The following is a 16383-nucleotide window of genomic DNA, read 5'->3' as shown; positions in this document are numbered from 1 at the left end:
AACACTTTTCATCCTTTTCAAATTACACCGTGCTATCTCGCCGAGCTATAATAGCGTCAGCCCATGACCAGCAGGGATCAGTGAGCCAACTGGAAACACGAGGTAGCTCCAAGCACCAACATCAAGCAAACGTCCTCCACTGCTCTCAGCAGCGTCGCACGGTACCGTGCAAACAGCCTCCAGACATGAGTTCCTGCTACAGAGCTGCACCTTCAAAATATTAGTCGTTTTGAAGAAAGAAAGAGAGGAAAACTTTTTAAGGTTGACTTCTTGCTCTTGCTGCTGGCAAAAGAAGCGGTTGCATGTACTGCTCAATTCATGCAAACAAAAGCTTTCACCACATCCTCTCTCTTCCCACACTGAAAGGCAAGATAATTGAAAAAACCCTTTTGGCACTGGCACCTAGATGAGAACTGCTATTTCCAGAAGGGCTTTAAGTTAGCTATGAGTAGAAGAGCATGGCCCTAACATAGCCCCAAAGAGAAGATCGGGCACCTCCTGAAGCACAGAAGTGCACAGAATGCTAAAACAAACAAATCCAAGCTCCTATAATTAAGGTATTTAAATCTACAACAGACCAACCATCAAGGAGTTTGTACTTTCTTTCATGTCTCTTAATTAAAAATTTGTCAGAAACCTAGGGCTGGTTTTCAGAAGTGCCCAGGACTCCCTATCTCCTGTTGTGAATCTTAATGACCAGGTTTTCAAAAGGGTTTTGAACAACATGCTTTCTTTAAAGAAATAAAGGTTTATTTTGAACATAGTTCCGTGACATACACATGGGTCTCACCACACCGGCAGACTTTGCAACACCCATCTTAGACCACGAACTCCACGAGCAAACTTTGGTGCTTACAAAAGCCAACATCTGGAGTAGGGAGCTGCGAAAAACATCTGTGGGAAGTGCTGCAGGCAGACCCTACCTTTGCCTAGGACTGGAGAGTCATATTTTGGCATGGACACTCAGCTTCACAGCTCTGCCCCTTGGTCTGAGGTTTCAAAAAGAAAGAACCAAGTCATCTCTCTTCCTGAAAAGAGAAAGGCCTGAAGATGGTCATGAATTAGTCCAGCAGTTACAATGGTAGACCGGGATTCAAGTCTTTGCCTAAATGGAATTTACTGTTTATCACCCCCAGAAAGACTCCAAAAGCCCTGAATCTCATGCCTGGGTCACAAGGATGCCTTTGAACCAGTCTGCTGCAATTTTTCCATTATTCTCAAATGTTTCTTAGATGACAATTACACCTTAGCGGTTGGGCAAGGCTTTTTATCTCTACCCTCCCAAAACTTTCCCTATTTTATGCCAAGGGAATAGCATTTTATGTCGACAGACAAGTGAATCATGGACTGAGATCTAAATGTTCCCAGAGCCACCCAACAATAGGGTCTTTTGAGAAAGAAAACCTCAGCAAAGAATATTTTGTTCTTTCAAGCAAAGTAGAAAAGTTTGTACAGGAGGGAAATGTCAGCACGCCTCCTTCATCCCAGACAAGCCTACAGCATAACCTGCTGCTAGAGCACGTAAATTAGGGAAAAGAGCTGAACCCAAATCTCCTGCTCCCACACACACTAAGCCACTGAACTATTTCAGAGGGTTGTGGGGACCTCACTGAGTAGCTTGTTTTTAGGAGCCCATGAGCAGCTCTGCATATTAACAGAAATTTGACTTGGTTCAGGCGAACTTAACTCTCCAACAAACATAAATCTCGTGGTCCTTTCCTAGCTGAATCAAAGCCCTTGTCTGTTCAAAACACAACCCATCCCAGGGATAAGGCAGACCGTTGGGGATTGCTGCATTTCCAATCACCCTGGAAAAAGCAAAACGCTCCCTGTCAGCTCCGAGCTTACTCAGCTCCTAGCAGGAAACTCTCAGTTTGGGACTTTGTGGACTCCACTGTGCCTACAGCAGAACCGAACCAAAATCTTCAAGCCCATTTCAAGCAGCCCACCGCAACTTTTAGCCACTAACAACCTCAGGTTGCAAGTTCCCATTTCATGCAGAATTAGACTAAATAAAACAGCTTTACAAAGGAAACTGATAAAATGACACTTTGTGCTAAATTTTTTCAGACACCATTAGACATAGTACAATGAACACTGGAGTGACTTGATACCCATCTTTGTGTGGCTTCAAGTACTTACAATTTCTCTTCCCCATTAATACAAAGATTGCACTTCTCTGGGGTCATTCTGCTGAACATTTCTTAATTGAAGGCTTTCTCGCTATTTGCCATTTTGCACTGAGTGCATCCACTAAATGCAGCTTTGTAATCCTACCTCATTTGGCAGTCCAGCCAGCAGCAGCCTCCTCCCCATCATGGCTGTCCCAGAAGCTGCTTGGGGCTCAGGCAGTATTAATCCAGGGAAAGCAACTTCTGGTTAGAGCCCTCAAAATATCAGGCTGTGGAGATAAGCATCTGCTGCTACACAGGTGTTTTAGGCAGAAATCAAATTAAGGTAGGAAGAATTGGGAAAGGGAGAAGGAAGGATGGGGTGGAAAAAAATTAGATTATTTTTTTTTTTAAGAGAGAGAAAGGAACAATAATAAACTAGGAGAAAAAAAAAGTGAAGACAAATCAGATGCAAGAAGGCAGCGGCAATTACCCAAAAATAAAAAGCCAGATGTGCCCAGCTCTCCCCAACTCCAAGTCAGACATTCCTGAAAACAAAATCCCCATTTCTGTCTGAAACAAGCAAACAGATTTGGATCTTCTTACCGATCTCTCATGAGAAAATCACCGGCCACTTCTTAGCAATCTTCCCTTTTGGCTTCCATGGCAAACGTCATGGACCATCTCACATCATCCAGCTCCAGGCAGGACTACCAGCTCTAACCATCCATCCCAAATATCAAAGTGCTTTCTACTGGGCCTCTACATAAAATGATGTCCCACGTGGGACAGAGGAGGAGAAACACAGCATTAGTTGATTCTGTCAGAGTTTTGGCCTGCTCTTTTGCTCGTAATCATTTATTTTGCACACTTACATGTACAAACAAGCAGCTGTCGTGCCAGCAGTGGAGATAGTTACAGCTTTCTGGACTCTTGCTGTGTCAGTAAAATAACAAATGGCTTTCCCCAGACTCAAATGCTGGTGACATACAAGTACTTTGTCCTCTTTAAGCAATATTTTAGTAGCTTTCTCACATGTCCGCTCTGCTGATGCAGTTTTCGTAGCATTACATACCTCTAATATATTTTTCAGGTTAAAGATTAAGAGACCTAAAATATCATCTCTTTTGGAGCAGTAAAGAGTTGCCCAGCATGTTGGAAGTCTTTTTTCAGACCAAGTGACAGGGTTGGGCAGGGGGATGTTGGTTTGGTTTTTTTCCTCCTGCTAGAATGGTTACAGGCAACCAAAACCAAAAGAAGTTAAGTAGCTCATGGCATGAATCAATCTTAATTGCTTTCTACATTTTACAGAAGCAAGGAAAAAAGCCTTGACCCTACCAAGCAAAACTGGCAGGAAAATATAACTTCTCCTTAGAGCAATCTGACCTTCAAGCTCTCCCCTTCCAGCAACTTTCTCTAATCCCAGACAGACACACTTATCAATCACAGTAGGTGAAAGAAAATGAATCTGTCAAAACAGTGACATAGCTAAAATTATAGCCAGCAGTATCATTTGTTAATTTGCCCAGTAGCTCTCATTTTCAGTTTTTGAGGATTTATCAAATGTATGTTTCATCTAAGAAACAAAATACTTAACCCTTGCCCAAAACCCTATGTTTTTCTAATAAAAACATAAGCTGGAATTTATTCTGGCTCAGGAACCTGGGACTCCTCTGTGAGATGCTTTCCAGGGGACTCTCGCGTGTCCCAAGACCTTTAGGGACTTCGATTTACCTTTCCACAAAGCAAGGCCAATATCTCATTCTAAGGAGGTGGTGCCACTTCAGTTATCAAAACTGGAAAAAACCCATCATACAGACTGAAGAAATCCTTTTTAAATATATTTTTAAGTGCTTTCCCTGTGCTTCTGCCATTTAGCTCCATTTAAGTAACATTTTCATTGAATTTAAAATGAACAAACAGCAAAGAACAGATTTTTGTTATCAGTGCAGCACTTCCCTACATTTCACTGCTCACACAGCATTTTACCAGTCCGAACGATGTACGATGACTCTAAACCAGGAAGATATCTGAGCAATAGCAAGCAGAAACCATATGTTCCAGTAAGGACAATCTCCACTGCGGTCTGCTTTTAGATATGCGCACCCTTTCCACTGGCTAAATTGTGCATTGCACATGAACATCTGAGGCTGCCATCTGACATTCAGCTGGAACAAAATGTTTCTGTTGAAAGTAACTAGAAGCACAATACTTACAAAAATTAGTCTCCAGACTTTCACATCTTGCAGAGGAATTAATGCATTATTCAGAGTATGAAGCTTAGTCTTGGCTACATCAGTCAGAACAGCACAGGAGAAACCAGGATGCAGAAGAAAATATTTAAGGTTTTATTGCCTCATTTAGAAACAAAAAAAAACCACCAAAAAAAAGAACCTAAATCTAAATAAAATATGATTCCACCAGAAAAAAAACAGTCCCACTCCTACCACTGGCAGTTTTTGACTCAAATCTTTCAACTGCTTAATCTGCATTTGCCTAGATAGGTTAGTCACTGGTCAGGTACTAGTGCTCTTGCCTATTTAGAAATATATGAAACATTAATAGCAAAGCAAAAAGCAACTCTAACATAAGGCTGTCACCTTTCTCTAAAATGGGACTATTTTCCTTACAAAAACCTTTAAGCAAAGATGCTTTTTTTTCCTTTTGTAGCAAGAATGGGTCTCATTTGCATGCAAGGTAGGGTTAATTCCTCAGCAAATGCCTAAAAACTTTCCGAGCAAAAACATTCTTACATAAAAAACAAATTCTGCGCACTCATATTTTGCATGCCCCAATTTTAGCATTAAATCCATGTTAACGGTTGCCTGAATATGAATATATCTCAAGCAAAAGAGCAAAAAATGCTCATCGCAACATTTTAGAGTTACTCCAACTCACGTGAGCTGGTGGTGTCCATCCCGTTCCCTAGCAGTCAGGTATCTCCATACCCACTTGAAAACAAACTTGAGGGTCACGAAGAGCCAGAATATTGCACAGAGGAGGAGGATGTGGAGGGACCAGGGACAAGTCCTGCTGGTGGTACAAGCGGTCATCCACACAGGAGCTCCATCTACTCACTACCCGCTCCGCAGGCGTACGGAGATATAATTCCTCCCCAGGCCATCAGTCTGGCACATTTGACAAGCATTGAAGTTACCCAAAGAAAATAAAATTGTCAGTGCTTACGACTATCTAGAAGGAGACCAGGAGGAAAACGCAGGTGTCGACCACATGGTTTATTGCTGAACGCTGTGCATTCAGCACAGACTGTTAATTTGGTACAGCAGCCCTGACCCTGCATTTGGGACCACCTTATATTTTTTGAACAAGATGTGCAGTTTGCTTTGAAGAAAGGTGTGCTTAAACAGCTGGGCAGAGACAGCCATAACTTGTGCTTCATCTTTCCAATTTTATTTCTTTAACAGCAAGCCATGCATGGCATTAACAAAGTGGATCAGGGATCCTTACTCAGTGTTATGGTACATATTCAATGTCACTGCAAGTTTTCACTCTTGCAGAAGAGCTAAATTTATGGCACATAAAATTAGGAAGTAAAGAAATGGGGTCAGCTGCATCTGATCTGGTTTTAAACAATTGCACTCCAGAGTGACTCAAATCCTCTTGGATTCATGGCATTTGGAATAATTGTATCATCATTTACAACCCCACTCAGTAGCCACGCGAATAGGAGAGATTTTAAATCACATTTTCATGGCAGCGTTGTTAGAGCACCTGAGCGGTTTTCATCACAGTTTTACGAGACGGCAATAAGTACAGCAATCTCTGAGCATCACCACCTGCTAGGAGGTGGGAAGGTCCATCACCCCACTGACACAGGAGGATGGGAATAGCATGGAGAGCAGACACGGATGGGGAATGGGAAGAGAACCAGCAATATCATCACCATGCTCCTTGCACACTGACAAACTCAATGTTCACTCTCTTTCCAATAGGAAATAAATATCCTTCTTCCCTAATTAAATCTGTAGCTAATATTGAGCTCTGAATGTTGGACAGTAACTTTTGTTGGAGTGATACCCCTCGTTCTGAGGGGTTGGATGTCCAGCTGGCCAGAAAGACCAGCACAGTGAGAATCATTTCTGAGGCTAACCCTAGATCTTTAAAACATGGCATGAGTGAAGTGAGTCCATTCTGACCTTAAAGAGAGGTATTCTCCCTGCACTGGGGACAACGGTGGTCCATTATTACTTTGTTTCCAAAGTGGCTCAGCTTCTTGAAATAAGAATAAAGTATCTGGATTAAAACTGAAAAATAGCTAGTTAAGAACATCAGTAGTGACAGAAAATGTTCAGTAAGACAATACATGCAAAATGTATTAGGCATTAAAGGGACAGTAATCATTATCTGCTATTACAGTTTCATATCATGAAATGTATTGGTAAAAAAATGGAAAATAATTGACTTTAATAGGCAGATATTTTGGGATCTTCACATTAAGTACCGAGTCATAGCTGAGGTAATTTTTTTTTTATAAACTGCACATTTAAGCAATAGGACTTTTTTTTTTTACGTAAGATTCAGTAACAGTCCTCATAACCCCTTAGTATCATGCAAGTATTTTTCTTTACATAGTGTCAGCAACTCTTGCAAATTCCTTTTTTTTGTTTTATCCTGGTTTTAATCTGTAGAAATTTCAAGATTAATTTAACTCTAACTTAAGAATGTTTTATACTTATCTTTGACAGTAATAGAGAAGAACTCAAACGGCCAAAAAATTAAAGGGCAAGAAGGATGGGCTCCACATGAACTTTTATCATCTCACCACTCCATCTTATGACTTTAGGGATTATTCATAATTTTCAAAGTTTTACGTTTGTAGACAAAGACAGATGGTACAAGGTAAGCAAGCTTACCTATCCTACTGTGTTCCAGCCTTACTTTAAAAAAAAAAAAGAAAAAAACAACTCTATTTGGCCTCTGATGCTCAATAAATGCAACAGTATATTACAGGCATTTAATTCACTGATTTGTAGATATCATCAGACATTTCAAAGCAATAAAGCATGTCAGCAAAATTGAACCCAGTTATTTACAACTGTAAAATTAGGGCTCGCTTTTCAGAATTAGCCACCTTGAAAACAGTATCACCTTCCACATCTTCATATAAAGAACTGAAATGCAGGCTAACAAAACGTCTTTTTTAAAAGAGAGAAAGATAAGCAGAGTCAAAGCTTCTCATTAGGACCAAAGTGGTCTGCAATAGATGCAATCACATAAATTATGCTCCAGGACAAAGCCAACTAATAAAAGCAAGTTTCACCACGTTTTCTTAAGGTTCAGAAAAAAGTTCCCTTTCTCTTACTGCTAATGCAACAATGCTGCAACCTTTAAATGCCCTAGAAGAGGAAATAATGTAATCCCTACAGAAGTCTGTTAAACTATGTTTCCCCCCCTAAATCATTGGGTTTGAGTCTTTAAGATCCTAACAGCTCATGAAGTTGTGAGCTGCTACTCAAAGTACCTGCAGACATACAAGGTATGGTTGCTGGTCTGCTTTCTACATGACCATATTCTCTTTGACTCTCTCACTGTAAACGGTTTTGAGCGCAGACTCCTTAACACATTCCAGAACAGTTTATTCTTTTGCATAAAACATGAAGTTGTCAAGCACAAAGGCCTGCACAGTTCACTGCAGCCAGCAGAAGCCATTGATTCTTGCATTTATTTCCTCTATATTTCAAATCTATTCCTCATGCTGCTTGTCACGTAGGGTTGACATATGTCACAGGATGCCATTATACACTGTGGCAATACGTAGCCATCAAATGCCATCTGAAAGAAAATAATATATTTTAAATACTCCTATGCACACTGGCTTGTTTTGTTTGCTGTGGCCCCATAATTGCCAGAAGTCAACAGTCATCAAAACAATTCAGAGAATACAAAACAGCTCTTCTATTAAAGATAAGAAAAACTGAACTAAGTTGAACATGCACCACCAGAGTGATAAATCTTCGCAGCTTGTTTTACACATCAGTCTTCTTAATGCATAATTTATTTGTTTTTATCTGCATTTATAAACATATAGTTTTCTTTTAGGAAAAAAAGTAGCCAAACTAACTCAATGACAGAGTATGGATTGGTGCTATGTAGTGGTCAGACCATGGGATGAAAAGCCAGGGTACTCTGCTTCTGCCTTGGTGCTGCCATCACAGGCTGCACCGGAGCAGATTTAATCACCCTCTGCCGTGGGTCACCCCATAATAAAATGACTGCACTGTTACTCTGCTTGTAGTAATGCTCTACAACTGGTCTCACAGGCTCAGGCATCCTCAAGTTGCGAGAAGTTACTCCTGGCTGTGGACCGTGGACAGGACAGTAAATGCAAGAGCAGCTGAGAGTTCACTGCATATTCATTTGGGGCTGCACAGTGGTGTAAAGAGGTGTTCTACCAGCAGCAAATTGAAATTCTTAACACAGAACTGGACCCAAGAATGTGTGAAATGTTAGAGAATGGATGTGAGGTCCAAGAGAATGGATGGAGAAAGAATGCAGCCAACAGAAAGCGCAGGCGCAACAGTATGACACAGGCTGCAGAGGTAAATTTCTTCTTACTAGCTCCCTCAAGCATTGTAAATTGTAAATTAATCCCACTCTTCTATGGGAAGAGAATTCAGACTCCATATATATTCAGGAATGATGTGGGATTATATACTATAAAGTGATTTCCTGTAGTATCCAATACTGCTAAGTACTAGCAAAATGTGCCAAATCAAAGTGAAAGGGAAGAAAAGGACAGAAAGTTTCTTTTGAGACAAATTACCCAGCATGGAACCCACAAATTTCAAACCTGTCAGGATATTATCTAGAAAAATCCAAAGAAATCAATAAGTTTTTCTTGTTCAGCAGATTCTGCATCCAGCAATCTTTCACTGTGTCCACAAGAATAGCTAAATCTCAAAAGGGTTGCCCTTTTAGGGGGCCTTTGTGGCTTCTGCTCTATCTTTCGGAATATTTATATTATAAAAGTGTATTTGCCTAATTATATTCAAGACTGGTATTAAAATACTAACCTGTCAGCTCAGAAATGGACCACTGGAATAACTGTATTATCATGGAGAAAGATCTTCTCTGCAACACCCTCACTGCTTACATTTTTGCAAGGAGGAAGCAAATACTGTAAAACCTCAGGAGAATGAGGTCCATCTCCACCAGACCTTTATAAACCTTGCAAATTCTTTTTTAGTTGTATTATCTTCATAGTGACATGCCAACAGGTAACAGCTTATTACAAAATGTAGGGGGGGAAGTGTATTTATGTCAACTTCTTTGCAAAATTTTAAACGAATTAGCCTACTATAGAAGTTTCTCTTGGGTTCTCCACCAGCTAAAAAGCACTAGAGTTGCCTCTGCTCAGATGACCCTGTGCTTAAACCTACTGAGATCAGGAAACAGCAGTGAAGATCCCTGCAGGTCTGCATCCTCCCTGGGGGCTCTAACACCCTTGAGCTTGCTCCACACAATATTAGTTCTTGATTACTAACATCTCCCTCAACAGAAAGAGGCACACTGAAATTTTAGAAAATATGTTGTCATTATTTGAAGTCCTGTTCATGAGAAGTTTAGTCATGTCATTCTAAATATAAAACCAGACTGCAATAAGCTGCAGCCCCTTGTATCCATAAAAGCAAGGTTCCCTTCAAATAACTGCAGTGGGAAAAAGTTCATTACCTGAGCACATAAAAAAACCCAACACGCTTAACCTTGGAAGCATCTTTAGAGGCTTAGTTAACATAATCTGACATACTTATAGGTGGAACTACTTTCTAAGCCCTTAGTAATAGTATTTCAGTCAGCGTTACACTCCCCCAGCTTCTGTTGTCGGAAGTAAGAATGTGACACTTGAATTACACTGAACTGCGCTCAAGGGTTAAGGCCGCCTTCAGGCATCTTTAACTTCCACGGCCAGTACTTACACTGCCCGTAAGCCACGCCGACACTGACCTCGACAAGATTATGGGGGCAGTCTCTACATAACGACGAGCTGGTCTTGCTCATCGTTGACTTGTGACTTTGTCATTTGTGGAGAAAGAAACCTCCAGCACACTAGAGCTGTACAGGGTTTGCTTCACTATCAGGCACGTGTGCTTTGTGCCAACCGTTGTCTATGCCTAACGCTATCCAAATGACTAGGTAAAAATGGCACACCTAAAATGATCATTAATCGGAATTACACCTTTAAACATCATGGGTCCGCTGTCACACAGTTTGATAGCCCCATCCTTTTCAGCTTAAATGTTTGACAAAATCCTTGTTGGCCTCAGTAATGTCTCAAAGTCAAGAAATAACCCAGAACACATCATGAAATTTGTTTTACCAGCTTTGCTCTTCTGAGTCTAATGCTCTTTAAAGTTTTTATACACCTATCACCTTAAATGACTGCTGTAAGTTTTGACCACAATTTCCTCCTTCCCTTTTTGGATACAATGAAGATAATATGAAGCTTGGTACCCAGACTTTCTTAAAATTAGAATCTTTTTTTCTTCCCTGATGATGTTTAATATCTACAACGCTGTTTCCCCCCCATGCCAGGGGCATAAGACTAGAATTTGGTACTGGTACACATGCTAAGAAACGTGTTGGCTGGTCAGTAGCTTGCAGATATTTTTCCCAGAAGTTTCACACACTGTTTCCAACTCATGTTTTATTTAAACGTCTGTTAAATGAAGTCCCTCATTTTTTACCAAGGGCTTTCATTAAAATGTTCCATTAATATCTAAGATGCCACGCTAGGTTAGTAAACTATCTTATATTTCTTAGTGTCAGTCATAAAAGCTACCGTATAGCTCAGAGTAATTACATAAGCTGAACTTCATAAAATGTCTCAAATGTAATGAGGAATACTCTTCTGTATATATGCAGTACACAGTGTTTACACAGTGTAAATGCCAGATTAGTAAGTACTCCCACAAGTCACTACAACCATGTTAACAGTACTAGGAAAAGTGGATTTCAGTAGGTCACACCTTTCTGAAATACAGAAATGGCTCCAGAGGAATTCTCTTTAGCTGTACAAAATCCAAATCTGTAGAGACAGCATTTCACATGCATGTCATTTATTTAGCACAACAGAGAGTTATCTTCTCCATGGATTTATTGACCATATGCCCTTATAGCAGTGTTCTGTAGCCTCCCTCATTTCTATACGTGGATCCTATAAATCCCACAGGACTAACATGCTGCCTGAAGAGCTGCCTTTCTCCCAAAATGACTCAGTCACAACAGCAGCAAGTTACCAGAGCTTTTTCTCATCAAAAGGAAAACTCTGAACTCTTCAGGGTAGAGGCTCCTTGCAAAAGGCATCTCTGCTGGATGCGAGATGCTCTCCCGGCTTCCCATGACACTGCTGCATCTGCTCAAGTAGACTTCTGCCACGCAACCTCCATGCTAAGCACAGCTTCTGAGCACCATCATTATGCAAATACTAAAACCCCATTTCCCATGATACAAGCCTAATACACTGAACTGGTTGAGGGGCGCACCTTCTCATTCAGATTTAGAAAAGCAGTCTTTCCCCAAGATGCTGATTTATTTACTCGCTGTAGCATGGCAACAATGTTCACCCAACTATCCACTGAGGGTGGCTCTAGAGAAGTTTATGGAAGTTTAACCATATAACCGCATCCAATAGTTAACAGCTATATGGTTTTTTTCAATAGTAGACACAAGACCCCTAAAGTTTCATAGGGATATTCATAAAACCAGTAACCCTTCATTATTTTATTACCTCTCCATTACAGGACAGGTATCTCACCCTTTTGTATCATCCATCTCATAACACAATTTTCCAGAGACTATCAGCTCCTTTCTTCTCACTGCATAAGGAGTTTTCACTCAATCATGGCTGAAAAAAGCATTAATACTCTGATTGGATTAGTCTAAGAGTAGTTACTAAGGTCTCAGTGCTGCCACTAAGTCAACAGGAATCATTTTATGAGATTCAATATGCGCTGAATGTGGCTTTTGCCCCTAAATGATTATTAACTATCAGAATATTATATCTGCCAGAGACAAAGAATGGCTGCAGAAGTCACTGTGTGAATGAAAGCAACATTCTTTGGTTTTCAAATTCAGTGTCTGCCACTGAATGTCACAAATCCACATGACGTCCCTGACTCCTGGTCTTTGCATTTCAATAGCTCAAAAAAAATAATGTGTAAACTCATCTGGCTCAGACAGCAGACAGCTCTGTATTGAGTATTCATCAGAGAAAACTCGTGTGTGCTGTTTATTCCAGCATGTGTTTGGAATATATTTTGCTCCTGATAAACCAGTGACAGGACTATGTGGATAACAAGCGCAAAGAAACTGAAACTTCCCTCCTTTAGTTAAATAATTTTCCTTTTCTTTGTCTTCAGACACAGATAGAGTTAACGCATGTCTGCAACCTTGAGAAGGACAGCAGTGTCCCAGCACAATTACAGTTATCAACAGAGGCCAAGAGTCCCTCTTTAATGTGACACATATTTGGATCCAAGATGAAAATAAAAAGTAAAAAGGCATTACATTATCATTCCTTTCCTGATAACCCAAACATTCCCTCTGATGGTCTCTTCTGCATTTCTCTGATACTCCCAGAATACAGACTAGATCACAAAATAGAAAAGACTGAAAAAATGTGGAAAAATGCTATCACCTTAATCTTCCAGGTCTGGTTAAAAATATATATTCCTTTAGAAAGATACAGTTATTTTAGATAAAATTGGGAATATTTTTTCTTTCTTTCTTTCATATCCTCTCCTTACCTCTTAAGACTTAAGGGAGTCCAGCAGCTCAGCCCCAAGGATGGATTAGTGCCAAGCTGTGCTGCTCAGCCATCCATGACTTGGCCTGCCCTTCAATTCCTTCTATGGGAAGGAAAGATGCAAGTCACCCAGAGAAAAGATGCAGTGCCATTCTCTCCCTTGGGCTCTGTTAATCACCACATTTAAATAGAAAAGCAAAACTCCACCTCCATCCCAGCTCCACCATTTTCTCAGGAGACCCAACCACAAGAGCACAGAAGCCACGTTCTTCTGCAAACCTGGTGCCGCAGTGAAAAAAGCAATGGAAACATCCACAGAATCCCCTAATACTAGGAAAACCAAGTGTCCCTGTATTCATATGAGTATGTTATTGAGCTCTGAATTCTGAATCAGAGGACCTGAACATCTCCCTGAACTGTAAGAACACATCTCTATTCCTCCTCTTGCTCCTTACCTGTGGAAACTGGACAGTGGTTAGGCCACTGATATATTGAGACTATCACCTATCAAGCTGATTAGTACCCTTTCCTCCTTCTACTTTATCACCTTCCTCCTGCCTTACACCCACGTTGCAAGCTTTCGGGGGCAAAACCCACATTCTTTGTCCTGTTTTGAGCATAACCAAGCCAACAAGGTCACGACTAGAACTCCAAAGCATTGGAATAATCTGATAGTTAATAGTATAGTCTACGTTATCAGCCTCTTGTGACAGAAGATCTTACTGTTCCTCATATACTACCTATGTCGAGTGCAATAACCAGTGTCTGCTGGAGCCATCAGGCATCACTGTTACACTAATTTAGAACAATACTACTTGTACTTTGAAAGATGTAAAAAGTCTTTTAAGGCTGTTTAAGGCTGGCAGCAGCAGGGAGGATGAATATGACCCTTTTCCTTTTATAAGCAAATGGAAAGTGATGTTAGTCTGCAATTTTAAATATTCCCTATTATTAAGAACACAGCAATACAACGCATGTTGGTCTCTGCAAAGTGATGTTACAGGCTCTCACCATTTCTTCTCATTATGGATGCTTTGTTCACATAACTTAATGACAGATACAGCACACGCAGTAAAACTGCCTCTACTTTTATTGCTTTTCTTCTTTTGTCTTTCAGCAAAGACAGCAGTGACCTTGCATAATCACCTCACCACTGCTTTTCAGTTGATCTGACAATTAAAACAAGGTCTCCTGAAGAGAAGCCATGCAGGAAATACTAGAAGAAAGTCAATCATATCCAATAAAATTACTAAAACTGTAGCTCATTCTAACCCAATATTATCCTGCTATGTCTATCCATTAACGATATTTTACACTCTGCCTATGACTTCAGTTAATGAAGGAACATTTCTTATTTATTCTCTCTTACTAAGGATTACTGCTGCAGTAGTATTGAGGAGTATTTGCTGTTTACTTAACACAGGTTGACCCAGCCAGATTTCTGGGATTGTTTTATATGACGATTACGCTTTCAAAGTCTTCTTGCAAAGGTGATCTCTAAGAAAAGGCAAGGCTAGGACATGGGGAGCAAACCCTCCCTACTGCACCTCCTGTTGTGGCACCAGCAAGTCAGTCACTGGTCCAATAGACCTTCACTGGTCCCAGGCAAAGGATGGGTTGGTTGGTTGTAACAAACTCTGCTGGGAAGGACAGTTACCCCAAAGACAAGATACCGGCTGGTAATCAGCTGAGAGGCCTTCCAGGTAAGGAGTAGAAAAGGCATCGGTGTGGTACAAAGAGTTTGCTTAGTTTTGAGAAACTGAAGCTAAATTGCAGCAGCAGCTGTGGCACAGGAGGAGTAGATCAAACAGCAGGACAGAGCAATGCAGACAAATAGGCTATTCTAAGGAATTAGGAGCCAGTCCCCAAAATGCACGCACAAATAGCTAGTTTCTACCATACAGAAAGTAATTTATGGACCATTGGGACCTTGATTTTAGCCATAAAGCCGAATTCATTCATCTGAGAATTTAGGGAGGAAAACTGGGTACAATGTCATCATCACTGCAAAATAAATGTAACAGAACTGTCCCCTGGAAGCTGTTGCATTATGGCAAATGTCAGGCTTTGACATTATTTTCTGCCTTCTGATGAGCCAGAAAGAAGTTTCAACTGTTTTGCAAAAATCATTCCCTCACCAATTTGTTCTCTTCTTCCCTCCCTAACCAACAGTCCTGCAGAGCATTGTCCACAGAATAAGTACCTGTGAAAAATGTGTGCGTAAGTGGCCTTCACAGGGGTATTTGTGCACATGCTGGCTACTTGCCCAGCTCCAGTACAAAGTCCTGCACCTGAATTGGGAAAGGGCTGTCCCCATCTGCAGGCTATTTTAGTAACTATGCTGGGCAATTTCTTTCTTTGGCAGTCTGACACTTAACAGCGGGAGGACAGACAGCAAACAGCAGTGTCTTCCTACAAATAACCATTTCTGCTGCTTGAAAAGACCCCGTTCTCTACAAAAAAGGAACTGGAGGAGCCCCCACGTACACCTCTGCCTACATGCCCAGATGAAGACTCCAGGCTTTAACAGGGAACACATATTTAACTACAGATCATGACAGTGTCAAATACAGGCAGTAGAAGAAATCACTTAAATGGTTATCAGGAGAGCTCAATACACTTTTTATCATTCTTATACTCTGCAGAAACGCCAGCCACCCCAAATGGATTATACACAGCATATGCAACATATACATGGGGGAAGGGAGCATAATAAATTAAAATATATCTTCCATATCAGCACAAAAAGGGAGACTAGTTCTGTAACTACCACAGAATTTAAACTGCTGAGCAAGAATGCCATCTACAGGCCTACGTTACAATTCTTCTCAGCTAAATATATACCAGGAGTAGAAACAAACACAAAGTGAGTACTCAGCATAGTATATGTTAATATGACTTTCATATGCTAATGGAAAGTTCATTAAAAATAAACAAATACAAAAGTAAAATACTTGGAACTCCTTTCAAAAAAAATCAAAGACTACAGACCCTAAAATACTAAATCTTTCATAGAATAACCTAGAGAGGATCATTATCATTACAGCACTGTGTTCTGTATACATATTTTATGAAGAAACTTTTTGCACAGACTTTAGAGGTTAGCAGTGCATTACATTTTGTCTGCTGCTTGGTTTAACCAAATGCAATGCCCTGAGGCATTTATTAAAATCAGAAAAGAGAAAAATGCTATTACTGTTAACCTCAAATTGTAACACATACAGTCTTTCCTAAAGAGGAGCTGTCACGCTTTTCAGTCCTACTTATCAGGCCCTACTGAATTGTCTTGCTACTTCTCATGGGTTGACCCTGGCTGGAGGCCAGGTGCGCACCAAAGCCACTCTATCACTCCCCTCCTCAGCTGAACAGGGGAGAGAAAACAAAACAAAAGGCTCATGGGTTGAGATAAGGACAGGAGAGATCACTTGGCAGTTACTGTCCATCATGGGCAAAACAGACTCGACTTGGGGAAAAGCAGTTTAGTTTATTACCAAACCAGAGTAAGAT

The sequence above is a fragment of the Buteo buteo genome, chromosome 7 (assembly GCF_964188355.1).
Source record: "Buteo buteo chromosome 7, bButBut1.hap1.1, whole genome shotgun sequence".
NCBI classification, from domain to species: Eukaryota; Metazoa; Chordata; class Aves; order Accipitriformes; family Accipitridae; genus Buteo; species Buteo buteo.
The sequence above is the reverse complement of the archived record's forward strand: the minus strand, read 5'-3'. Positions refer to the sequence as shown.